A 26,439-nucleotide genomic window follows, 5' to 3' on the forward strand; every position below is an offset into this window, starting at 1 on the left:
AATGGGTGTGTCTTGTTGACATCCTGTGGTTCATCAGATAGGATCACTCTTCAGTACAACCTCTGTAGAAGTCTGCAGCTGTGCTGGGAGGCACAAGTCAGCATGTCTAAGGGGAAGCCCAAACTCTGATTCACATTTAACCAAAACGTTTGTGGGGAATGGGAACACAGGCATGCCTAGCTTTATGAAATGCATGGGGCTCTAACCCCATACCTAGATTAGTGATTTGTGGTTGCAAATATTTGCCTATTTCTCCAAACCATAATTTATCCCAAAGAGATGACTATGTCACTTAGACTTTTAGATATAAGAACCACACACAAAATGGATTTCCTGGATCAGTTCTGATTCTCAAAGTCCATGCCCCATTTTTTTGATTTGTCCCATGCAGACCACAGAGTCACTTTCAAGGATAAGTTTCAGAGTCGCATACAAGGAATGTTAGAGTGCAGTTAAAATGTATATCCCATGGCAGGGAAGGCCCAGAGGACATAATGCTGGGCTGGAGGAGGCAAGCATCACCAGAAATTTGTTCCTCAAACATATAGTCTAACATCCCTATCTTCCATTATGGATTTAAGCAGATCAACAACTTCATCTTATTAAGTACAAATGCTCCCTCATATGGTTAAAATACATCCATACTTCAGTATAAAATACTTCAATGAGGTTTTCCAGACCTCTCTCTCTCAGTACCTGGAACTCCTTTCTGGGAGATGGGGTTGGGAGGAGGATAGAGTGATTTGCTTCATTTCCCAAATATATTGCAGGAAGTGTTATCACTAACTTGAATGAATAAAAAACATAATCAAAACTTATGTATATTCAGGCTCCACTGAATATGTTTAACATGAAAAATGGACTCTTAGTTAAATTAAATATGTTAAAAGTTTAAAGGTTAGTGCCTCTTGGTACAAGGAATAGGGATGCCTTTTACCATTTCTGCAGCCTGTCTGCAGGTTTACAGTTTTTCAAAATAAATACTGGGAAAAAGATTTTAAATAATGAACTCTCACACCTGAAGAATTAGTTTGAAATCATTGATCTAATCAACTGATGGTTGACATCATTAATGCTCAGATTGTTCCTAGAGCAATAAGAATGGGAGTAGTGTTGATAGAGGGGAAGAAGGTGGCATTAGAGAATCAGAAGGTAAAATAAGAAAGGGATCTGGGGTCCAGAAATAAGGAGGTGGGTAATAGGAGACTGAAAATGAAAATGAGATGGGATGTCTATTTTGCCAAATTCCTGCCAGCATTTCTAAAAGAGAAATGGCAATTTAACCCATAAAATTTTGTCAGAACAGGGGTCCCAAGGTGCCTCAGTCAGTTAAGTGTCTGACTTCAGCTCACGTCATGATCCCAGGGTCATGAGATCAAGCCCCGTGTCGGGCTCCCCACTTGGCAGGGAGTCTTCTTGAGATTCTCTCTCTCCCTCTGCCTCTGCTCCTCCTCTCTCTTTCTGTTTCTCTCTCAAATAAATAAATAAAATCTTTAAAAACATATATTGTCAGAATAAAGGAAAGTTGTCAAATCCAAATAAATGTGTTATTTTGAAAGGCCACTTAATCTTTTTGTCTGTTTCCAATTTCACCATGGTCCATTAGAAACCTTTCCACAGACACATGTCCAAAAAAAGTCACCCTTTTAGAAGCCAGTGAACTTGTGGGCAGATTGTGAGGAAACGTCCCCCCACCAGGTGAGGTTTCCAACCACTTTTCACCTAGAGTTTCCAGTCCGTTTCATAAACTGCCTTCTTTGAGCCTACCCTGCTTTCTTAAAGAGCTCTGTTTGTATCTCATGACCATTTCCTTTCAAAGAAAACATGCTCAACCCCTTTAAATTCTGTACGGGCTCTTCAAATATTGGCACTACATCTTAGTTCAGTTGCTCCTGTCTAGAATAAAGGAAGGAAATACATAAGTTTCTGGGTTTTTCCTTTGTATTTGCTTTTGTGGGATCTTCCTTTTTATTTAATAAAACTAACTGGCGGAAATACTGACTCCTCTAAGGAAAAGGCAAATCAAGGAAGAAGAAACATCCTTAAAGTACCCTGTCCAATTTTTCTCATTTGAAAAGATAAGAAGATACAAAATAGAAGGTGAAAATAGCTCTCATTATTGTGTTTTCCCCCCGATATTTACTCATATATTTTGAGAACACATTTTCTGAGAACTGTGATGTGAAAACATTCTTGACATATAAGTTATTCATCTGTGCTATTCAAAACTTGGAAGTTCAAAAGGAAGAAAAAAAAGAATAGATTAATTTGGGGGAGGATTCAGCTTTCACTTAGGGAAAGAATTTAAAGAGGAAATCAAGTGTCTTTGGAAACTGAATGAAGTCATGGACTGAAAATGTCTTTCAGTAAATGTAAGGTATTTAAAAAAAAAACGCAAGAAAAGGAGAGAATAGCTCTAAAAATACATATCACTCTCCCCTTCCACACATCATCTCAATCATTCTAAGCAGCATCTTTCTGTTCCTGTGAGCATGTCCAGGATTCCAGCACTCTGGACATTTCTTATCACATACGTCCAGTCCCTGAGGTCATGCCCTGTGGCCATTCTTCTCTGCTGCTCGAGTAATTTGCAGAACTGGGTGTAGTCTGGTGTATGCTGCTTCTCCATTATTCTCTATCCCAGAAGGTCAAAGAATGGAACTTCGTGAACTTAAAAGAGACACTCAGCCTAAACAACTAGCTGTGCTCAAATTAAAACATCTAAAAATAGCATTTATTCTCCCAATAGTGTGGACTGATGCTATATCCAGGGAAGGAGGAATACGTCTTAACTGGACTTTCAAATTGTACCAAGTCACTTCAGTTTCACAAGTTTTAAGAAGATTCCTTCAGAACTAAAAGAAAAGAATTTTGCTCCACAATGTCAACATCTGTAAAGACATAAATTCTTCCACTCAATTGTAAATCTTCAGAGGATTTCCTACTATTTAACTAAATAGACTAGAAAGTCAGAGAACTGAGGTTTGTTCCTTGGAAAATCATCATCAGTCTGTATTACCAGATTACCATGTGTCACTGCTGATTAGCAAGAATTTCCTCAGTTCCTGTGAAGGTGAAATAAGACACGGGCACACGGGACAATCTGAGAGAAATGAGAAAGCATCATTAGTACTTTGGTCAATGAGGAAACTGGTCCATATTGTACAAGGGACTGCACTGCCCATGGCTAATTATAGTTCTTTAATACCGACAGCATAAGGACTCTCACTTCAGATAAACAGTACGAAGGAAAGTTCTTCTGAGGTGGGATCTACTGTGGATGTTCTTGTGCAAAAAATAATAATATGTTAAAAGTCTGGCAGTGTTACCAGCACTTCCCAATAGGATATATGATTTTTTTGCTTTTTTGGCATAATTACAGGAGTTGTCTTGCATTTTTTATCACCCAATACATCAACATTGATGGATTTTGACATTGGTTTTAAATGTATCTTACCATTTTCCCTCTTTGAAGAGAACGTGTTACTATGGATATAGAGAAAGACACCCTCACCTACATAATAAGCCTCTATATGTAAACAGGAGCAGATTTTAAAAATCCACAAATAACAGACTATAATATGCAGTCTCAGTTAGTTACTGGGCCCACTATTTCCATCTAGAGCACAAATCACAAGAATATGAGCTCATCTAAGGTGAGGCACCACATCTCATTTATCTTGCACATCTAGCTAGCCGTTGCCCAATACCTAGCAGAACCTCCATAATTGTTAAACTGTTAAATTTTATGAAAATGAGTCTATTATGAGGTCCATTACAGCAGAGAGCCTAGAACACAATGGGAGTAATTACATATGTGGGCTCTAAACCAATCACTGGGTAAGTGAATGAATTAATGAATGGTTTGACCTAGCTAATTTGTAAACAAAAGCAGAGATGTTCCAGCAGAAATAATGTCATGGTGGCTGTGGCTAATGGTGAATTGAATATCAAGCATTGTTAAGTAGGTTGACTGTTGGCCATAGAAAACCATTAAATATTCCTGAAGGAAAAAGTGGGTTAGCGGAACTGTTATTTAAGAAATATTGCGGTGTTTTTTTATATGATGTACTAGAGCAAGGAGAGAATCAAGGAAGAAAGAGGAACTATATCTATAAGCTTTAGGCAAATGAAGTAAGTGGGGAACATCACCTTCCAGGTGTTTCTCATTTTTCTAGCTCTCCCTCTCCTTGGATCCTCTGTGTGACTAGGTTCTTTCTCCTTTCTCTATTTCATACTATCCCACTAGATTTAGCTCCCTAAATTGCAGTTACTTTTCTCCCACTCATCTAATCAGAAACCTTCAACTGTTCTTCACATCCTCCTACCCCATGTTAAAATCTAGAGTCTTGTATTGAAGGCTGTGAATATGGTACAGTAAAAAAAGTGCTTCAGTGGTGTGAGGGGGGAAAGTTCAAGTCCATCAGGATCAACCACTTTTTAACTCGTTTTCTCAACCAAATGTCAAACTAGAAAATTCCTAAGGATCTTTCCAAATTAGCATTTCATTTTTCATTTGATATGATCTTTGTGGATATTCTTAATGCACCCTGAAACAGTACTCCTCAAACTTCAGTATACAGATACATGACTTACCTGTAAACCTTATTAAAATGTAGGTTCTGAGGCACCTTGTGGCTCAGTTGGTTAAGTGTCTGTCTTTGGCTCAGGTCATGATCCCAGGGTCCTGGGATCAAGTCTCACATTGGGCTCCCAGCTTAGCAGGGAGCCTGCTTCTCCCTCTCCCCCTCCTCCCTGCTCATGACCTCTCTCTCTCAAATAAATAAAATCTTTTAAAAAATAAAATAAAATGTAGGTTCTGATTCAGTGAGAAAACTGGAGAGAAACTGGAGAGATAACTCCAGAGAAACTGGAGTTACTCTGATGCCACTGGTCCATGGACCACACTTTGAGTAGCAATGTCCTACATTAGAGCTATATTATAGAACTTCACATTGGCAAAACAATACCTATATTTTCCTTGCACATTTTGCTGAGTCTATTGGTCAATTCAGAATGTGCTCCCATCCACATTCACCTGTCAGAAATTGTCCTCTCTTTCAAATTTTTCTCATTATAGCTAAAAATATTGTCATCTCAATAAAGCTCTTCTTAATTTACATCCTTACCCACAGGGGAAGACATTTTGTTTTCTCTGATTCCCCAGTTCTTTGTGTATCTCTTATAGCATCATGAAAACCCTGTGTTATCATTACTGGTGCATGTGTGTTGTCTCTCCCCTCTAGGTTATAAGCTTCTTGGCAATACAGAGGAGAGCTGCCACTTTTGACTAAGGAGTAGAAGGAAGAGCATTTGGGGAGGAGGGAGGGAGCATGGTCACTCTAGTGTCAGGAAAATTCACAACTAGTACATCTGATTCCATCCCACATTTCTTTCTATCACACCTGGAAGGTACTGTAATATGCACCAGAACACAACACCTGACACATTGCTGGATTTACATCATTGTTTATGTTTGGCAGCGGAGACAGAGAAGAAGTCACAGTCCTCGTTTTGGCATGCTTAACTTTCAGTTGTTGGCAAACAGCCTCATAAAGAAGTTCTCCCTGCATCTGGAACTTGAGAGGTTGGGAGACTGGTCCGGAGCAGGGAGTGGTTCCTTTGGAGAATAAGCCGCCTTATTCTACCCACAGAGCTTCTAAATTAATGTAGTCACCCTCATTGGCTCAGGATATTTTTTAAAGACATTTTTATTTCTCGAGACACAAGTGGAGTAATGCAACACATACAAGTGCCCTTTTATATTACTCGGTCCTATCCTCCCTAGATTTGGCATATTATATAAAGGCAAGAGGCCATTTGATGTATTTTTTAGCATGATGCCAGTTACATCTAAAACACTAAAGCATTAGTCAGGGCGACATGATGTTTTACAAATCATGAAAAAAATGCATTGCCTTTTTAACTTGACTTTACTCCATCATCTATTTCTTTTGTAATACATTTTATTGCTTGGGATTTATAGGGTCATTTCTCTGAGTGGTTTGTGCAACAACACACATCAATCAATGTGTCTGCCTTCATTCATCAAAGGGCAAAAATTCAGGTCAGACATCAGTCATTTGTAAAGCTTGTCTGGATTAGTGAAGGTCTAGAGCTTGAATGTAGAATACACAAAGAGCAATGTGAGGTACATCCACAAGTAATGGCAACCTACTCCTGAACTAGTAATGTCCAGATTTATATCTGCCATGTTCTTAAATCAAAACAGTATTGACTACTGTGATAACAAAGATTTGTTCCCACCTAACAGCTGCTGCTCCAACTACAGTCCTATTCGTTTTCATAGAATAATCAAGCAATAGACTTCTTCATAAATCTTACTCCTGAATTCCTGATTTGGGTAGGAGGTGGGGCTTCTTTGGGTAACTGAGTGGAGTAAATATGCTCTTAAGTGGAAATGAATCTTGCTGCCTCTCTTGGTTCCATCCCGAACACATGGCCCTATAAAAGGAAAACTGTCAAAGATCTGCAGAAGAACTCAGCAATGAAATAAAATTGTCGTACTGGAAAGCTCTTTACACTTTTCCCCAAAGTACATGGTTTAAAATATTTAATGCTTGGGCTGCCTGGGTGGCTCAGTGGGTTAAAGCCTCTGCCTTCAGCTCAGGTCATGATCCCGGGGTCCTGGGATCGAGCCCCGCATCTCTGCTCTCTGCTTGGTGGGGAACCTGCTTTCTCTTCTCTCTCTGCCTGCCTCTTTGCCTACTTGTGATCTCTGTCTGTCAAATAAGTAAATAAAATCTTTAAAAAAAAATATTTAATGCTCACAATCACCTTGTGAGGTCAGCAGAGTAGGTGACACTATGTCTCATCAACATGTATACAAACTGAGCCCCTGTAATATGCCCAGGTTCAAAAGATTCAGAACAACAAAACAAAGGCAATGCAGGTTCCCCTGATAATAGACTGGTGCCCTCTCCAGACTGTGATTTTTTTTTTTTTAAGAGAGTCATAGGCCAGGAAGAAAGAGCTCTCTTAGCTGATAAGATAATTGTGGAAATGAGATAATGAATAAGCATTTACTGCTTCCTAGGTGAAGACAGAGAAGAAATAATCACCTCTTCCTCCAATGAGTACCTAAGAACTCAATTCACTTCAGCTTTATTCAATGTCTCAGAAGCTTCTAATTAGGGACTTGAGATGACAAAGTACATAAAATTGATAGTTAATGAAAATATATTCATATTGTGTTACTTTTCAAGTAAATCATTTAAATGTTTCCTCAAGTGATGACTGGACCAGTTGCTTAAAAAGCAAAAGCGATGTATAAGAGGGGATACATGTGAGCACACAGAAACACTGAACTGTAGATTTGATTCTTGGAAAGTTATCTAAACTCTCTAGGCATGATATTTCTGATCCGTGAAATAGGTCTCGTACGAATTTTAAACAGTCGATGCTCATGTTAACCATGCAGTCTTACTTTGTTCTCAGTGCCTCTGGTACTGAAATGAACCACTGCTATCTACCCTATGACACAATACTGAGAGAGGAGAACCAGATTCCAGTGAGAGAAATTCCCTCCTGCTTTGTGAGAGAACTACAGCTAGACTGAATTGAAGATCAAAGAAAAACTCCATCATATAGCTTTTCTCCAGAAAAAATCAAAAGCAGAGTCCCAGGGTAACTGGCAAAGTAAATGAAACTTTGAATTGTGCCCAAGGAAGGGAAGTCATCTGCCATAACTATTGATTATAAATAGTGGTGTCCTACAAGAATTCTTCTAAAATTTTACCTACAGAATCAAGTAGAAAGGAAAGAGAGAAGGGGAAAGGAGGGAAAGGGGAGGGGAGGGGAGGGGAGGGGGAGGGAATGGATGGGAGAGAAAAGAAAGAAAGTAAATTTGGAAAACTGAATAGAATTTCATGGACTCTTCCAGGACAAGAGCAATGACTTTTCCAAGAGAAGTTCAAACAAAGCCAGAAACCAAAAACAAAACTAAGTACAAACAACGCTTTTGAAAGCAAAATGTATTTATAATATACTTGCCTTTCAAACCCCACTTTGTCATTTCTTTTCCACTGACTCTCATAAAATAAGGGACAACAGAGGAAGACAAGCACTCTAGGACCAACTATTTTCTTCTATGATGTGGTCAAGGCTTCTGGCTACAGGTAGATCCTGTGTTCTACTGGAGAAGTTAGCAAGAGTGCTGGCAGATGAGGTCTATTTCACTTTAAGGTGAGGGTGGGAAAAAGTTTGAGCTCCTTGCTCTTACATGACTAGTTTGGAGACTTTGCTGTAGGCCTTTTGGATGATGTGTGCAGTTTGGTCTTCCTTTAGAGACTTAACTCTGGCATGCTCCTGAAAATGACTTCTGCCATCACAGAGTGGAAAGAGAATGGAAATTAGACCTAGATCCACGAAGAAGTCATCTTAAAGACCAGGCGATTTTGGCTATTTGAGATGTGTTCCTTGATCAAAGAGTGCTGTTATTAAAGAGATTTGACAATTCTCTTCCTCATGTTCTTTTGCTTAGGTTTCCATGGGAGGATACTGCAGGCAGGTAATTGGGGTTTTTTAGCCAAGATGTGGGGACTAGAGCAGAAAATATTTTCCAGGGATAGGAAAATTGAAATAATTCTTCTATGCTGTGTAAGCCTGGGTCCTTCAGAAATAATAGTGATGATAATGACAGTGATGATAGTAAAATAGCATTTATTGACTGCTTTCTTGAACCAAGTATCATTTTCAGGGCTTGTATGCAATATCTCATTTAGCCATCATAAAAATCCAATGACATGGTATTATTAATTTCATTGGATAGGTGATGACATTAAGCAAAAATTCATGATGCAGTTCATGGTACAGGTGTTTGCTAATTAAGGTAGAAGTACTAACAGAAGGATACACACCCAAAATGGTCCAGCAGGTTAATGTTTCACTGCTTAACCCTTGGGGCTGTTATGGTGTGGAATGAGTATTACAAATACATCAACACCTGAACGTTCTGCTCAAAAACATAGCACCCATGGCCATGGCCTCTTTGTTGGCTACCAAACAATCAATATAATATAGTAACAGAAATGTTAAAGCAAAGTTTACAGTTACTAGCCTGCAATTTTTCCTTTCCCTTCTATCTTTCTTTTAGAACCCCTATATTTTCATTTTCTCATGGATGACCATCTATTAACTGTTCTCCCTTATGAGTACATCTGTTTGTAGATAATTAAAATTTTCTGAGTTATTCTTTGACATGAGTCCTAGAAGCATTCAGTGTATCACCCAAAGCCTAATGCCTAATAAGTGAGGGAACTTGTATTTGAACCCAGGCTTTCTTATTTGTACTAATCTCCTCCAGACAAGATCTGAAGTCTCTACGCCTACAGTTAGAATATAAGAGGAGTTCCAGTGAGAAAAAATGGTGGCAAGCATTGGCTCCAAAACTGAAAATTTATTCTAACACACAAATACACACACACACACACATACACACACTTTCCTCACACACAAACACATGAGACACTTCTCTTGTGATTCCTATTCTACTTCGAAGATTCCTTTGTATTCAGTTCAGCAAGATTCTGCACAAATACAGCCACGTAAAGGGAATTGCCCGTTTTCTGGCAGGAAGTTGCAGTGATTCCCCTGGTGTGGAGGAGTGACCCCGGGAAGGGAGATAAAGGGTCCCTGTGGCTGGATCTGAGGCACTAGGTCATGTCCAACAGAGCTGCGTCACCAGGCTACTCTGCAGTCTAAGTACCGCTCATGATGTCCACTCTTCCCCGACATTTCATCACATTCTCCTCCTTAGTCATCTCCCAAGGTCTTTTTCTACCACAAAGGTCCTCTGGCCCCTCATGAAGGCTCTAACCTCACAAGTGCAAAGCACACTTGGCGCTCTCTCATTGTGACCTTGATGCATGCTACACCCACCTCCCTTCCAGCTTCCAAGCTCCAAGTGCAACACCAGTGTCTCATACCACAGCCACATTCTCCTCTGAGCCTGACATATGGCATGTGCTTGATAAATATTTATAGATAATAGAAATATGAGGCCTAGGCCCAGTGCTCTTCTAGCTAATTTGGTAACTCTTCCCATATTTCCTTAAATATAAACAAAGACAAGTCAGCAGGAACCAACCAGAAGTATGTGACCAAATCCATTTGATGGCAGAAGTTGATCTTTCCAAATGGAAAATAGTCTTGAATTTCTGCTAGTTATCTTTTCCATTCTCCATATGTGCCAATTATTTTTTCCATTTACATACATATTCTTGGTGACCTCTTAAGCGAATGTCAGAAAACATTCCACAAAAGGAAGAATTGCCAAGATACGTTCAGGTGCTGTAGGAATAAGAAGGAGCATTGTGTAAAGGCAGAGAAATTAGCATAGGACCTGCCTTGATCTTTATTCACAAGGTTCAGAATATAAAGATTAAAAATCTTATCCAGGTAATAGTTAATGCCTGGGTCAAGTTAGAGTAAAACCGATCCTACAATTTTGCAAGTAAACATGCTCTTAGAAAAATCTAGTCCAGCTTTGTCTATCATTCAACCCCAAGGCTATTCTTCAAAGTAACATCCCTTTTAAATCTAATTTAATAATAATCTAAGTAAAGATCTTCTAAGAAGTATGATGGAGACTTTCTCTTACTTAAAATTAAGAGTGAATAAGCAACGAAATAATGGCAGAGTAAAAATGGAACTCAGGTCCTCGGAATCTACAACTCTAACTGAATCTCCTTGGATTCCATTAACATATCTCAGTCTCCTGAATGAATACAGCCCTGATGTTTGATCAGCCCATGTTGTGGGACCTCAGTCTGAGGGAGGGTACTTCTAGTTCTCAATTCTATATACAAACATACTGGCCTTTTCTGAACTATCTCTTTGTTCTGGGAAACCTAGCTCATCCCCACCCAGTAAATCCTTGTGGCTTATATGACCATGTACTTTTGAGTATCAGAGATATTTATTATCATCTTCAAGATTAACACAAATAATTACAAACTGACTTGTTGGTAAACTGAACCCTGAATTATCACATTAAGGTCCATTAGAATTTCACTGCAACGTCAATAGAAAAATTCCTGAGGTCCAGGATACCTAATTTTCAAGAAGAAAGAACTCTGGTTCGTAAAAACTGTACATTTATTTATAAATGCTAATATAAATATTGGTTCAATTAAAATAAATATTCCCTTTCTTTAGAAAGATAACTGAGTGGAGTTTTACTAAGAAACACAAAAGCCAGCCTATAGTGTGGTAAATTTGCTATGATTATTAGCCTGCCCATTCACCTCTTAATCAGAGGCTCATGAGTGTGACATAAAGACCACCACAGGCCTTTACCATACTCATAGGTGTATGATCTCAACCTGGCTGTCTGAGAGTCAAATTAAGCAGTGAAATCACAGAAAATCACACATATAGATAATACACAGAGTCAGATGTCAGGTTTCTTCTTTAAAACACCTGACAACACTGAGTTCACAGTCCCACAAAAAGGCGAGTTTATAATAATACTGATGTATTATTTATAAAATATTTTAAAATTATAATTTTAAATTTTATTTTACATTTTAAATATATTTATATATTATATATTATATATTTCTATTTATCTATAAATAATATTAAATATAATATATAATATATTAATTAAATATAAATATATTTTCTATTTTAAAGATTTATTGTATTTTAAATATTTATGATATTTATAATATTATTTAAAAATATATAAAATATTTACAAAAATACTGACATATTTTGGTAGTGTCTGGACTTCTGAGTATGCCACAGGCTATACCACTCCCAGCTGTCTTCAACACACTGGTTTGAGGAAACTGCCCAAGTCACAGAGGCTCTGCACATGGGATCTTCTCACTGCTCATACACGTGCATGATGCATATATATTTAGGTATATTTATTTACATACTTTTTAAAAAATTTTGAACATGGAACTGATCTTTGCCAGTTTTGATTTTCATTCCTAGACAGTATAACTGTGACCCTCCTTTGTACTCAAAATACTGCCTTTTCTCTGCTTTGTGCTAAACCTGAAAGAAAGCAAAGTCCATGTGTAAAAGGAGTGAGCAATGAAAGGGTCTATTGCGTTTGAAGCAGCCCACGACTGTTTATGCTGGCATCATTTTGCCCTGAAGATTTTTCCTACTACTTTCTGGAAGCATTCTAACATAAACCACTCACTCTGGTTTTCAGATTCAAGCACATTCTGGTCTCACCACCTGTGTATGCAATTGATTTGGTTTTAACTTTGAGCTTCATCCCTGAACCAGACCTGGCACCTGCAGAAGAAAGTACCCGGGGCTAAAACAGAGTGAGCAGGGCCACAAAATAGTGTAATATCCTCCCACTGCGGTTCAGAGGGGATGCTGTTTCGGGGTGTGCATTTCATCTCACGAGACTCCAGACAACAGAAGAGCTAGACAAAAGGAAAACATGTGATGAGGTAGTATTTATACTGCAATCTTTCCAACATTTCAGAAGGGAATGGTTTACAGATGTATACCCTCCAATGACATTTACACATCTATTGTTTTCTTAACCCCCTTCTCCATCCTATTACAAGATTCTTTTTGTGAAAAAGATTACAAACTTCTCCATGCCTTTCTGAGATAAAGAGCCCATTTCCTCCTGATTACAAGAGAAGACATGATGAGCTACGTGATAGGCCAAGTGTTAATGTGAAATCAGCTTCAGAAAATGGAATACTTTTATGATTACTTAAGCATTTGTATTTCACGCCATAAATTTTCCCCTGTCTGAAACAGACCACTTAACCCAGTCTTAGAACGTCAAGCTGCTAATTTACACCATTTTCTGACAGGAAACCATCTACGGCGATGAATGCACAGTAGGGGATTTTAACAGAATCCCATCTGGACTTTTAGCTATTGAAGACAATTTCTTCTTAATAATCTATTAAAGAAAAAAAAATAATCTATTAAAGAGAGATGCCATAAAGATGAGTTACCATCTCTTGATCGTAAATTTCAGAAGGGGCTTTATAAAGAGCCTCTTATTTTTTCAACTTTTTTCATCTATTTTCAATGCGTTAATTCATCAACACTTAACTTACTGTCTTTCTGCCTTATGACTCGCAAAGAGTTTAAAGTGCTGGTAAGATCACAGTTGTTGCCTTCAGGAAAGGATATCTGTCTTGGACACGTGCTTTCTATCAATTGAGGCCTCTGGATTCCTTTATGATGATATATATCTTCTTCAAAAAAATCAGATTTCAGAGTTTGTGTGTTTCAAGATTTTTTTTTTCAAAATAACTTTTTTCTGATCATGAAAATTCAAATAAGAAATGTGAAATTCTGATTACTTGGCAAATTTGGATTTTTGTTGTTGAATTATTTTAAGAAACTCAAAAATAGGAGTATCTGAAGACTTGTTTCTTTCCCCTAGCCGTTTGCTCCCTTGCCTCCTTCAATTCTTGGTTCAAATCACCTTCTCAGAAAAGCCTCCCTTGATAAACCTACTTTATATTATAATTTTGTCCCCCCTTCATCTTCAGAGACTCCTACTTCATTTCATTCTGATACACTATGTGTTTAATTATTTCTTTCATTGTCTTTCTGCATCCCTTGGAATATGAGCTCCATGAGAATAGGAGTTTTCCACTGGTTCTCCCATTTCTGTGTCCCCAGAGCCTAGAATAGTGCATGATATATAGTAGGTGTTGAAAAACGTCTGTTGAATAAATGCATATAGAGGAAATAACTAATTTGAAAAATATAGAAAATAAAAAAATAGTAATGACAGATTTAGGACCAAAAATGATGCCTGACACATGGTAAGTACTCGAATTTTTGTTAAATTAGTGATAAATGAACACAAGAATAGTAAAAAAAAAAAAAAAAAGAAAGAAAAAGAAAAAGAAAAGAAAAAAACACACAACAAAAGAACTATGTTAAAGGGAAAGAGTTAGGATAATTACATGGCCAATACATGAAAAAAAGTTATTTGAGGTAATTAAGATGCGATTATGAACATTGGTTTTCTTTTCAGAGTAAATTTGCTAAGGAAGAAAAGAAGAAAAATAGAAAATCAAGTGGAAGAAGTGTTTTAATCTTAAAATTGTGTTTAAAGTCTGCCTTAAATGTTTTAGGGACACTTGGGTGGCTCAGTCAGTAGAACATCCAACTCTTGATTTCAACTCAGGTCATGATCTCAGGGGTGTGGGATGGAGCCCCCATCAGGTTCCATACTCAGCATGGAGCCTGCTTGTCCCTCTCCTTCCCCTTTTGCCCCTCCAAACTTCCCCCACATGTTCTCTTTGTCTTTCTAAAATAAATAAATAAAATCATTAAAAAATATTTTAAATATGATTTTCAAAAACATCTGCTAAATAAAAATGATTAAGATGATACATAAAGGGCAAAGTAGGAAATGAAATCACCTATAGTTACATCCTTTAAATTCCAGATCTGTAAGTATGTGGGTATACTGAATTTATTTATATTTTTCTATGAGGTTTACATACAAATTTTAATCATTAGGAAGCAAAAAATTCAACTGTGATAAGTTCATTTTATGTGTCAACCTCACTGGACTCAAGTATGCCCAGGCAGGTGGTAAAACATTGTTTCTGAGTGCATCTGTGTTGCAGAGACCATTAGCTTTTGAATCTGTAGTAGACTGAATAAAGAAGGTCACTGTCACCAGGAAGGTGAGCATCATCCAATCCATGTGAGGGAACAAAAAATGTGGAGGAAGGGCAAACTCTTCTCATTCTGCTTGAGCTGAGACATTCATCTTTTCCTGCCCTCAGACATGGGGCTTTCAAGCTCAGACTGGGATTTACACCGTTGGGTCCCCTGATTCTCAGGCTTTCGGACTCATACTGAATTCCACTCCTGCCTTTCCTGGTTTTCCAGTCTGTACTCAGCAGATAGTGTGACTTCTGGGCTTCCATAACTGCGTGACTGAATTTCTGTAATAAATCTCCTTTTCTAGATCTACATCTGAATCTGTATCAGCTATTTCTTTCTTAAAAAAAAAAAAAAAAAAAAGGCTCCACACCCAATATGGGGCTTGAACTCATGACTTTGAGGTAAAGTTGCACGCACTTCCCACAGAACCAGCCAAGCACCCCTATGCCATCTATTTCTGTATCATCTGCATCTATATCATCTATTTTTATCCATCTTATTGGTGCTATTTCTCTGGAGAATCCTAATACATATGTTTACCAACATGCTTTGTTTCTTACAAGGACGATATATTATTGTCATTAGATTGTTTTTTATGTGTTCTGTCAACTAACTTCTTGGTATTTCTTTGTGTATAGATGCACCTTAATTTTTCTAGGTCATTTTCTCTTGTTAAAAGTTTAGAATAGTGCAAATGTTTGACTTTCTAAATTAGGTCATAACTATTCTTTGAGATAATTCTTTGCCTGTGTCTGTAATAGTTTTCATAAAATCTTAAAAATGAAACATAAAAATATTTAATGTATATTTTTAAGATTTATTTATTTGAGAGAGTATGTGTGTTCTGGGGAGGGAAAAGGAGAGAGAGAGAGAAACCCAAGCTGACTCCACACTCAGTGCAGAGCCCAGTGTAGGGCTCAATCTCACAACCCTGAGATCATGACCTGAGCTGTAACCAAGAGTCAGAAGACACTTAACTGCTTGTGCTACCCAGGCTTCCCAAACACAAAAAATATTTTAAAATTTTTATACAGATTGCTGTGTTTCCTCCAGAAGTATCAAGCCATTTTGAACTTCCATTAGCAATGTTTGAGAATGGCCAGTTCCTTGCAGTTTCTTAACCATAACTTAAAAACATATATATATATATTTTGCCATTTTTTTGGTATTTGCTATTTTGATAGATGAAAAACAAAATGGAAATTTAGTTATAGCAAGGCAGGGGAGAGATGGATATTCAGGGAGACCAAACAACACAGTTTGGGATGAAATTCCACGATAGTACCTTTAATTTGCATTTTTTAATTTGGTTACTTTGTATTTTAAATAGACCATCAAGGTTAGCAGCCTCTCTAGACTCATTTGTAACCATAAACCATGTTAGCTGTACTGGCAGGGACTTGTGCATATATATTTTATGTAACAAACTGTCCTCTACTTCCTACAAATCACCTGAGCAATTTATAAACATTAATTGAAGTTTATGCTTCCCTGTTTCTAAACTTCTCCGCAGAAGAACAGAAGTTATGCTGGAGTATGAGTATACTAGACAGGAAGAGAGTCAAAATGTAATAGATATATTCTGAATTTAACATAATATCTAAGAATGAATTGAACCTGAAAACAGAGAGTATACTTGTTTTTTAGTATATTATGATGATAAGCCTTGATATTTAAGGAATTTTTCAAGTACAGCCTGCCATGCTCTAATGATTACTGATAAAGACCAACTTAATATAACAAAATCTGACTCATGATTATCATTGACATGCTGGGGAGTTGCTTTTCCTCCAAGAGTAAAACTCATCTCTCTTTGAATTAAATTTCCACTTCTCTTTGATTGTAGGGTGCTCTAAGCCTATGCTCTTCAAAGTGGACCAGTAGCATCCATATCAATTGGAAATATTAGAAGTATAGACTTTTAATTAGCAATAATCGCGCCTCGGATAAACCTCATTGGCTACAATACTGCCACTGCACAAAGCTTAGAAGTATAGACTTTTAGACATTACTCCAGAACTGCAAATCACAGTCTGCTTTTTTAACCGATCCCAAGGTGATTTATGTGCATAATGAAGCTTGAGAAGCATGGAGCATTCGTTTATATTGAGAATGGAGTGAAAACAGGGCCAAATTGTCAGGCTTTCTACTCTCCATTTCTTGCTATTATATATGGCACATTATGCTTGGGTCGCAATGGAGTCCATCTTCGCAGGGTGAAGAACAGGAAAATACAGGAATCTGCATAAATATTTCATGAGCAAGTTTGTAAGAAAAATTGTCAAGCAAAAAATTATCTGAAAATAAGAATCTCCCTGGTTTAGACAAACCTACCATTAAAATTTGTTTCTAAATATTTGGGGTCAAAGTATTTAATTTGAAACTAAATCTTAAAGTTATATATCTAAGCCAGTGATAGGAGAAATGGTCACTGGTCATTTCTCCCAAGCTTTCCAGAAATTATGATGCTATTTCCTTGAGGTTTTCTTCCACTTCTCTGTTGCTGGGCAACAAACCACCCCAAAACACAGTGGTCTCAAGCTACAATTCATTATTGTCTTTCATGATTCTGTGTATTGGCAAGGCTCGGCTGGGAAATTGTTATGTGAGGCATCCTGACTGCTGTGGGCAGATGGCAAGTGCACCTCCAGTCACCAGAAGGTTCTCCTGGTTAGATGTCAAAGATGTCTGACTCTCATGGCTGGGAGCTGGGCTAGGGTTGACAGATACACTCTGGAGTGTACTCCGACTAGAGTACCTATACATGGGCTGCACGTCTGGCTTGGGTTTCTCAAAATATGGTACTGTCTTTGGAAAAGAAATGTCCCAAGAGCAAATATTCCAAGAGAACCAGGAGAAAGCTGCAAGACTCCTTATGTCTGAGCCTCAGAAGCCCCAAACATAACGTCTGCCATGTTCTGTCGCTCTCGTAAGTCACTAAGCCCAGCCCAGAATCAAGGGAGAGGGGAAATCAATACCACCCACGACTGAGGGAATAACAAATCATCTTTTCACCATTTTTAATCTACCACAAGGTTTTTCAAAGTTAGAATTAACTTTCTTGACAAGCTTCATTTTCTATCATACTGCATCCAGATCCACCATACACATATCCAACATGGAAGAGCCCTCAATGGAACTGAAGCTTTGGTTCTACATAGTCCACTTAAAAAATTATCAAAAACTCCTTCCTTGGTTGGGTGAATAGGCTTTTGTGTAAATGTTAATATTTGAGGAGAACTGAGAAGTGTCCTTTACCTAAAAGAGATATTTCTCTGTGATGGTTAGATCTGATTTCTCTCTTCCTCAAGTTCTATTTGCCATGCTCCTCTGATCATGTGTCAGTGTCAGCTGGGCTGCAGGTGTTACCATCTTGGCCCCCTGGCTTTGGGCTTCCAGTTGGGTTTGACGAATGCCATTTTCCCTTCCTCCTCTTGCCTTCCATCATGCCTGCTGCACATGCTACTCCTGCCTCCCAGTCCTTTGTCCACAGTTCCACTTCCCACTTGACTCTGTTAGCTCTTTGCTCCCCTTCTCTTCAGCTCTAGGTATGATAATGACTGCCTACTGTTAGATTCTGAATAACCTACCATCCGGATTTTAGTGGGGGAAAGGTTTATTTTAAAATATTTTTTCTTTTTTTTTTTTAATTTTATTCATTTGACAGACAGAGATCACAAGTAGGCAGAGAGGCAGGCAGAGAGAGAGGAGGAAGCAGGCTCCCTGCTGAGCAGAGAGCCCAGTGCGGGGCTCAATCCCAGGACCCTGGGATCATGACCTAAGCCGAAGGCAGAGGCTTTAACCCACTGAGCCACCCAAGCACCCCACCCACCTCATTTTTTAAAGGGCTATTAATTTTTGATAATTCACACTCAGTGATAATGGAAAGAGCTATTAATTATATTGTTAAGCTCCTAATATTTTCATCACTAAATAGTATATAAAGGATATGCCCAATAAATGATCAACATTCTGAAAACTATTATTACTACTATGCCTTGCTCAGAATATGTTGTAAGAATCTCTTTTTATTACTTTATAGAAAATGAAACCACAACTATAATTACAGAAGAGAATAGTATATGGAAAGCAAGTATAACTATAATTAACACTATTTTAAAAAATATATTTTGTGGTTAAATAAATTCAATATTGGGCCCATTTTAATATGGCAGTTCAAAAGGAAAACCATAGATTTCCCACTTATTTTTCTTTGGCGAATTTTGTATTCACAGATGGTACAGATATTTTAGCATTCTAAACTAAAGCATCTCTATTTTATGATTTTGTCTTGGAAGTATTCTTCGTGGTTAGACCACATTTTGTATACTTCCGATGATGGACATATGATCTGAGCTTAGCCAAGACAAGGAGTAGGCCACATGAAACATCATCAAGACAGCAAAGCTGCTGCTGCCAAGAAGTTGGAAAAGACAATTTTACAGGTCATGAAGAAAATTAGGACCCAGATTAACCAACAAAGCATTCAGTGAATAGAAAAATAAGTATGTGATGCTCATACAGAGTCAATATGGGCCTCAAAGGAAACTTATTTACATGGAAGAGTGGGATAGGAATGTCAAGTTTAAACTATTTTTTACCAAGAGGGGAAGAAGAGTGGTAGGGAAGAATTGACCTGTCTTTGGAAAAATCACATTTCTAAAAATAAATTTACGATTTCCTTAAGTGACATGTATTTGTGTAACATTGCCAAAATACTCATTCTTCCTCCATATTTAAAGATATTCCCCTTGCACCAAGGATAAGACTCTTGTTGAAACACAGCATAAAAAATGATGTATTTTCACTTTTCTTTATTTTCAAGTGTTTGAACAGCAAATTTATAAACGGATTTGGTGAAAATTCTTGCACCAAAAATAAAATTATTGACCAAGAAAAAAAAAACTCTTTGTGTCTTATTATACAAATATAGACATTCTTATAAAATATACTTAGAAAAATAGAAATGTGAAGAAATTAATTATAAAAAAATTTTCAAATCAACCTTGGTTAATCCAAATCCTTCTGGGAAGAGCCTGATGTGAAAAATCACCAGCAGAATCTTCCACCTTGACATGTTAGAGTATCTGGAACTGAACTTGTCCTCCCAGGAGAAATGACCAGAAGACTGGCAACAAACATGAAAGAGTAGTTTTGGACACTGAACAATTAGGAGTATAAGACCATGATGTAAGAAAGATGGTAGAACAAATGACATAAGCCCCACAGTCCATCAGGTTTTTTCTTACCTGGAGGCATGTCACAGACTGTGACATAGAAAGAGAGAACCTGAGGAGAACTAGATGCTCCCTTGCGAATGGGAAGATAGAGATCAGATGGGGGAGGTGGAGGCAGCTAGATTTTGTGGGACAGAATACTGCAAGTGAAGGAGCTACCCTTAGAGTATATGGAGCTCCAGAAACCCATATACAGGATCATTTTGAGCCTCTTTCTAAATGGTAAGGCCCATATGAATAGGGTAAAATTTCCTGATGGTGGCAAAGAATTCTCAGGAAGAGTTAATTTAAACAGTTCCAAGAATATAGACAAGGCTGGAGGAAATTCAGGCAGGAATGTATTGATCTCAGTGGATACATGGAACATTCAGTAGAGAGCCCAGAAGAGTCAACTTTATAGTAAGGCTAATGCAACACTGTCATAAACTACAGTATGGACATGACCTAACAAATACTAAAAACAAACGTGGGAAGAACTGTAAACTGATTTGAAAGTTACTCAGCTGCCTGCCAAAGCAAAGTTGAACATTTTTCAAGGTAAACAACAAATCCAGACTCTCAAAAACATTATATTCACAGTGCCCATTATCTAATCAAAAAGGATGAGGCATATAAAGAAGCAAGAAACTGTAACACATCACCTATTAATCTATTAATGTAAATAGTAGAAATGAAGATGATAGTACCAAGAGACAAGATTTTTAAAAGAGCTTTTAGAAATAAAGATTTAAAGGAAAACATGAGTATCAGGTTGAAAGAAACAGAAGATACAAAAACAAACCAAAGGGAACTACAAAGATAAAAATTACTATACATGAAATTTTTAAAAATCACAAGATGAGTTTAATGGATTAGACATTGAAAAAGAAGTGTGGATTTCAAAACATTGCCATAGAAGCCATCTAACAACAAACAGAGTAAAACATTAAAAAAAAATGAACAGCGCATCAGTGACCCATGAGATAATACCAAACAGTCTAATACATATAACATTGGAGCCTATATCAGTTTCCTATTGCTGCTGTAAAAAATATTAAATGTAATGGCTTTCAAAAAATCCCCCAAATTTACAATCTTACTCCTCTAGAGCTCAGGAGTCAGAAATGGGTCTGATGAGCTAAAACTGAGTTGTAGGCAGAGCTGTATTCCTTCTGGAGACTCTAGCGAAGAATCCATTCCCTTGCCTTTTCCGCCTTCTGGAAGACACCTGCACCCCTTGGCTTGTGCCCAGTCTTCCCTTTCCAAAGCACTGGATTCCACCTTCTGCTTCTGTTAACATGTCATCTTCTCACTCTGACCTCCTTTCTCCCTCTCAGAAAAATCCTTGTTATTATACTGAACCTCTGATAATTAAAAGCTTAACTTAATTATATCAACAAACGTGAGGTAAACTGTTATCTTTTATAATATAAGGTAACATAGGCCAGGTTCCAGGGATTAGAGCATAGACAGCTTTAGGAGCGCCATTATTCAGCCTACCATGGAGTCCTAGAAGAAGAAGAGAAAGAGAGGACAGGCAGGACTTTTTTCTTTTTTCTTTTTTAATGAGTATAGCTGACAGTTTCCTTAATTTGATAAAAAATTATAAACTCAGAAAGCCAAGAAGCACAATAAAGCAGAGAAGATAAACTACATCAAGGAATATCACAATCAAATTTCTGGGAATCAGTGATGAAGAAGACATCTTAAAAGCAGAAATACAGTAAGAGGAATGGGTGAAGAGGGAAGGCACATGTCTTATATAAAAACAAAGACGAGAATCTCCCCAACCCTTTTGTCAGAAAAAATACAAGCCAGGAAACAAAGGAATTTTGAAGGACTGGCGGGAGCGGGGGGCTTTTTTTACTATGAAAAAATATCTTTACCTCCATTTTAAAATGGAAATAAAGTCCTTTTCAACACACAAATGTTGAGAATTTTGTTTGTATTGGGGTTGGGGGGTTGCAGCAAAACTGCATAATAAGAAATATTAAAAGAAATTCTTTAGGTAAAAGGAAAATTTTATTAGATAGAAATTCAAATATATTCAAAGAAATGGAGAGCCAAAAATGGTAAAGTTTTTTTCTTTTTATTGTAATGTCAATAAGAGAGAATTAGTTGTTTAAAGCAGAGGTCACAATGGCCCACAGGCTAAGTAAGAGTTCCTGTCTCTTTTTGAAAATAAACTATACTGGAACACTGCCATGCTCACTTGTTTATGTGTCGTCTGTGACTGTTTTCATACCACAGTGACAGGGTTCAGTAGTTTTGATAGAGATATTATGGCCTGCACAGCCTAAAATATTTATTATCTAGCCCTTTAGGAAAAAAAAATACACTAGTCTAAGGAAAAATAACAATCCACTGTGGAGTTTATAATATATGTAGAAATAAAATGTATATCAAGTCCCACAAAGACAAAGAGAGAGAAAAAAAATGGAAATTTATGATTTGTAAGGTTCTTCATTACATTGAAGTGGCATAGTATTATTTGAAGGAAAACTATATATTAAGAAGGTATACTGGATCCTCCAGAAAACCATTACTCAAAAATAGAGCAAAGATGTAGAGCAATAAAGCCAATAGTGGAAATAAAATGGAATATGAAACTTACTCATTAAGCTAAAAGAAAACAGTACCTAAATTTCATGCACCCCATTACAGAGTTTCAAATGCATGAGGCAAAACTGACAGAACTAAAAGGGAAATAAAGTTAACCCATAAATATTAGTGATTGTCAGAAAAAAAAGAATACAGAAAACAGTAAGAGTAGACATATATGAACAACATTTGCAACTAGTGTAAATAAATTAAAGAATGCTCCACCCGACAAGAGAATACTTAGTTTTTTCAAGTGTAAATATGGAACATTCGGGAAGATACGCTGGGTCAGAAACAAGTCTCAATAAATGTGAAATAATTGAAATGACAGAGTATTTTTTGCTCTCCAGTAAAAGCACACTTTTGGAACAAGTTTCATGAAATATGCAACCAATAAAATAAGTTTTAGATAATAAATACCCTATTTGGTTTGGAGGGCTTAGCAGAACAAAACAAAAACCTTGAGTCTTAGCTCTTAAAATTAGTCTTAACGAACAATCTCCATTTGTTTAATATATTGGGTGGAAATATTTAATCCATTTTTAAAAGCTAGAATTATGTAAGTTATTTAAGTTTTCCTTTTAGTTTCATCAACTGGTAGAGATGCAGGCAAACTGCCTCCTGATAGAGCATTAAACACTAGGTCACCATCCAGCACCTCCTTTTAGCCAGGGTGATGGAGCCCACATGTATTATTACAAAAGCAGACCGAACTTTAGCCACCAATTGCTCTTCAATTATTTTACAATGTACAGACATTGCTGCAAATGCAGTTGGAGCTTGAGAACCACATTATTCTGTCAGGAACTATGTCACACAGAGAAAAGAAGCCCAGCAACAAATTATTCTCATGTGTTCTCACTCTCTCGTTCTCTCTTCCTCTCTGACTCTAATATATGTGTGTGTGTGTGTGTGTGTGTGTTATATCCATTTGTACAGTCACACATATGTAAGTATACAGAGTGTATGTATATATATATATGTGTGTATATATATATAATTTCAAGAAAATAAAAATATTTCGGCAAAATAGAAAAAAAGTAACTCAAAAGAGATAAGTATTAGGGAGACTTAGGGAGTTTAGCTCAGAGAATGCAAAGTTTAGGGAAAAAAATAAAACAAAATTCAGTCCTTTTAAAAAGAATTATATATATATGTAATAATATATATCATATATTATACATATATCACACATAAAAGATATTTTATACAAATATAAATACATAATCAGAATAAAACCTTTTATGTGAAGTATTTAGAATAATATTTCTGGTCCAAGAGTCTGAAGTAGATGCAAAGCATCAGGAAAAGAAGGTAGGATCCAGGCCAAAATCTGAACATAGCAAGATAGCATCAATTAAAACACCCAGAGATTGAAATACTAATGAAGCATCTTATCCACTTCCTGCCTCCAACAGTGGTCACATCCAAACCTAATATAAAGAAATTATATCAGCTTCAGTAATGACCTTAATTTCTAGAAAATGCTGACTGGGGCTCAAGCAAAATCATTCTTAAGGGAATTTAAACATTTCCTCTTGTTCTACATGTTCTTATTTGTGGAAATTACATGTGAGAGAAGTTGTCCAACTTCCTCTTCAAATCTGACACTCCTTCCCCAATGTGCCAGCTGGGGTGTTCAACTTTTAGGAGAACTATGATGCCCACAACTGGTCAGGTATGTTATTACACAGCATAGTCTACAGATGGGAGAATGTGGCCTCCCAGTAGTCAGATCTCAGCTCTGTCACTCCCTAGCTGTGTGACCCTGAGCAAGTTATTTTATGTCTCTGTGCTTCAGTTTACATATGGTTAAAATGAGGGTGCCAGAGAGACAGTATAAGGACTAAATGACATATTTGCAAAGTGCTCAAACCGTGTCTGGCATGTAGTAAGTCCCACATAATGCTTATGAAAAATTACAAAAGGAAAACTCATTCAAATAGAGACTCATTTAAAATATTTACAGAATAACTTTTCTTTTCTGTCCTCTTTTCTCCCTTGGAGAAAATGAAAAAAAAAAAAAGTTTTTTTTTTTTTTTTCAGATGGGCCTTAAAAAAGAAACACTCCAATAATGATAATGGGGGTTTATTCTTACACAAATAATGGCTAAATAATTTCCAAAGACTATAGAAGAAAAAAGCATTCTCTCCTTTTTTCTCTGTCAAACAAAAACGTGAAGGGTTTCTCTGCCATTTCAACCACAAAGGCAACTTTAACCAAAAGACTTAGTCGGTGTGGGCTCTGAGATTACATAACTATCAATTTATACCATTTCCTGTCCTAGTTTGCAGACATAAATAAAAATCTTCTTTCCACACACTTAAAATATCATCCCATTACATGATGATTTTAAGTGAGAATTCTGTATCTTCTTGTGTAATTTATGTAACTTTTTATACTTTATTTATTTTTTTTAAGATTTTTATTTATTTATTTGACAGACAGAGACCACAAGTAGACAGAGAGGCAGGCAGAGACAGAGGAAGAAGCAGGCTCCCTACTAAGCAGAGAGCCCGATGTGGGGATTGATCCCAGGACCCTGAGATCATGTCCCGACCTGAAGGCAGAGGCTTTAACCCACTGAGCCACCCAGGCGCCCTGTCTTTTTACACTTTAAATTAATGAAATGATATAACCAGATAATGGATTTTTTTTTAAAGATTTTATTTATTTATTTGACAGAGAGAGAGACAGCAAGAGGGGGAACACAAGCAGGGGGAGTGGGAGAGGGAGAACAAGCTCCCTGCGGAGCAGGGGCTCAATTCCAGGACCCTGGGATCATGACCTGAGCCTAAGGCGGACACTTAACGACTGAGCCAGCCAGGCACCCCAGGTAATAGATGTTTTAAGTTTTCTTTAGGTAATGTACTTGCAAGAGAGTAATATGAAGTGAAATGTTTAAGGCAAGAAAAAGGACAGAAGAACAAAAAAATTTTTAAGCCAAATGTTCCTGTGGAAACAAGCCATTAAATTGGTGGTCATTTCAAGACATGTCAACTAATGGTCACATCACAAAAAGGGGAGGGAGTATTTTGTAAATATTGTTTTAGAAACATCTACATTTTGGGAGTGTTTCCTCCCATATTCTTACTGAAACACTGACTTTTAGACTAGAATTGCTAGGAAAATACAGACGGTTGAGGTTAGTTACCCTGAGTTGGTGTGGAATAATAAATATGCTTACATGAGACTATGTGCTATTTATAAATAATTATGAATCTATCTAGAAAAAATATATAGAAGTGTTGCCAGGTGAACTGAGGTCATCCCAGGCCCTGAAGCCTCGACCTACCGGTCCAGCCCCAAAGATGTTGGTAAAGGTTCTTGGTCTCCTCAGGAGAAAGAATTCTGGGACAGACACAACACAGTGGATGAGTGACACAAGGGGAAAAGCTTACGGAAGCGGAAGTACATTCTTGAGATGTGAGAGAGGGCGAGCCCAAGAGAGAGCTGTGGGCTTCAGGGTTTGGGTTTCTACCTTTTACTGACAGGTGTTAACTAGAGGACAGAGTATTCATTACTTGGGGGAGGGGTTTCTTGGAAGCAGGATTTCCAGCCTTTTCTTTCTTATTTGGCCAGGGGTGGGCTGCTGAGGCACCTGCCATCTTAGACCTGTCTGGTTGGATCTGGCTTCCTGAGGTGTGCTGTCAGGACGTGCCTCTGACCTGCCCATAGCTGGCCACGACTTCCTCTTTGCTGGCTTCCAAGTATCCCGTTAGAACCTAACTGCCTACTCTAACAAAAGCCCGGTCTGAAAAGAGTCACACACAATGTGTTATCATTGGAAAGGGGCCTGGAGGGAAATGCAGACGCGTTATCTTTAAAGACCTAATTCTTTTATTTTAAAAGATAGGAAAGTGATTAAATGTTAACGTTTATAAAATCCGGGTCGTGTAAGTGTGTAATAGTTTCACTATTTGCTGCGGTTTTCTGTTTTCTAAACTTTTAGAATTAAAGACAAAAGTA

General features: G+C 37.3%; 1 long non-coding RNA gene and 1 pseudogene across 1 annotated transcript; both read right to left on the bottom strand.

Annotated features, from left to right (window-relative positions):
- Positions 1-332: 332 nt before the first annotated feature.
- LOC116596485 lies at positions 333-16,641 on the bottom strand. The gene is made up of 3 exons (XR_004288134.1): positions 16,572-16,641; positions 10,236-10,240; positions 333-344 (listed from the first exon to the last, which is right to left on the bottom strand). It is a non-coding gene; the product is annotated as an uncharacterized LOC116596485 (long non-coding RNA).
- LOC116596599 lies at positions 16,515-16,638 on the bottom strand (annotated as a pseudogene).
- Positions 16,642-26,439: the final 9,798 nt, after the last annotated feature.

This window comes from Mustela erminea, chromosome 7 (genome assembly GCF_009829155.1).
Source record: "Mustela erminea isolate mMusErm1 chromosome 7, mMusErm1.Pri, whole genome shotgun sequence".
Lineage (NCBI taxonomy): Eukaryota > Metazoa > Chordata > Mammalia > Carnivora > Mustelidae > Mustela > Mustela erminea.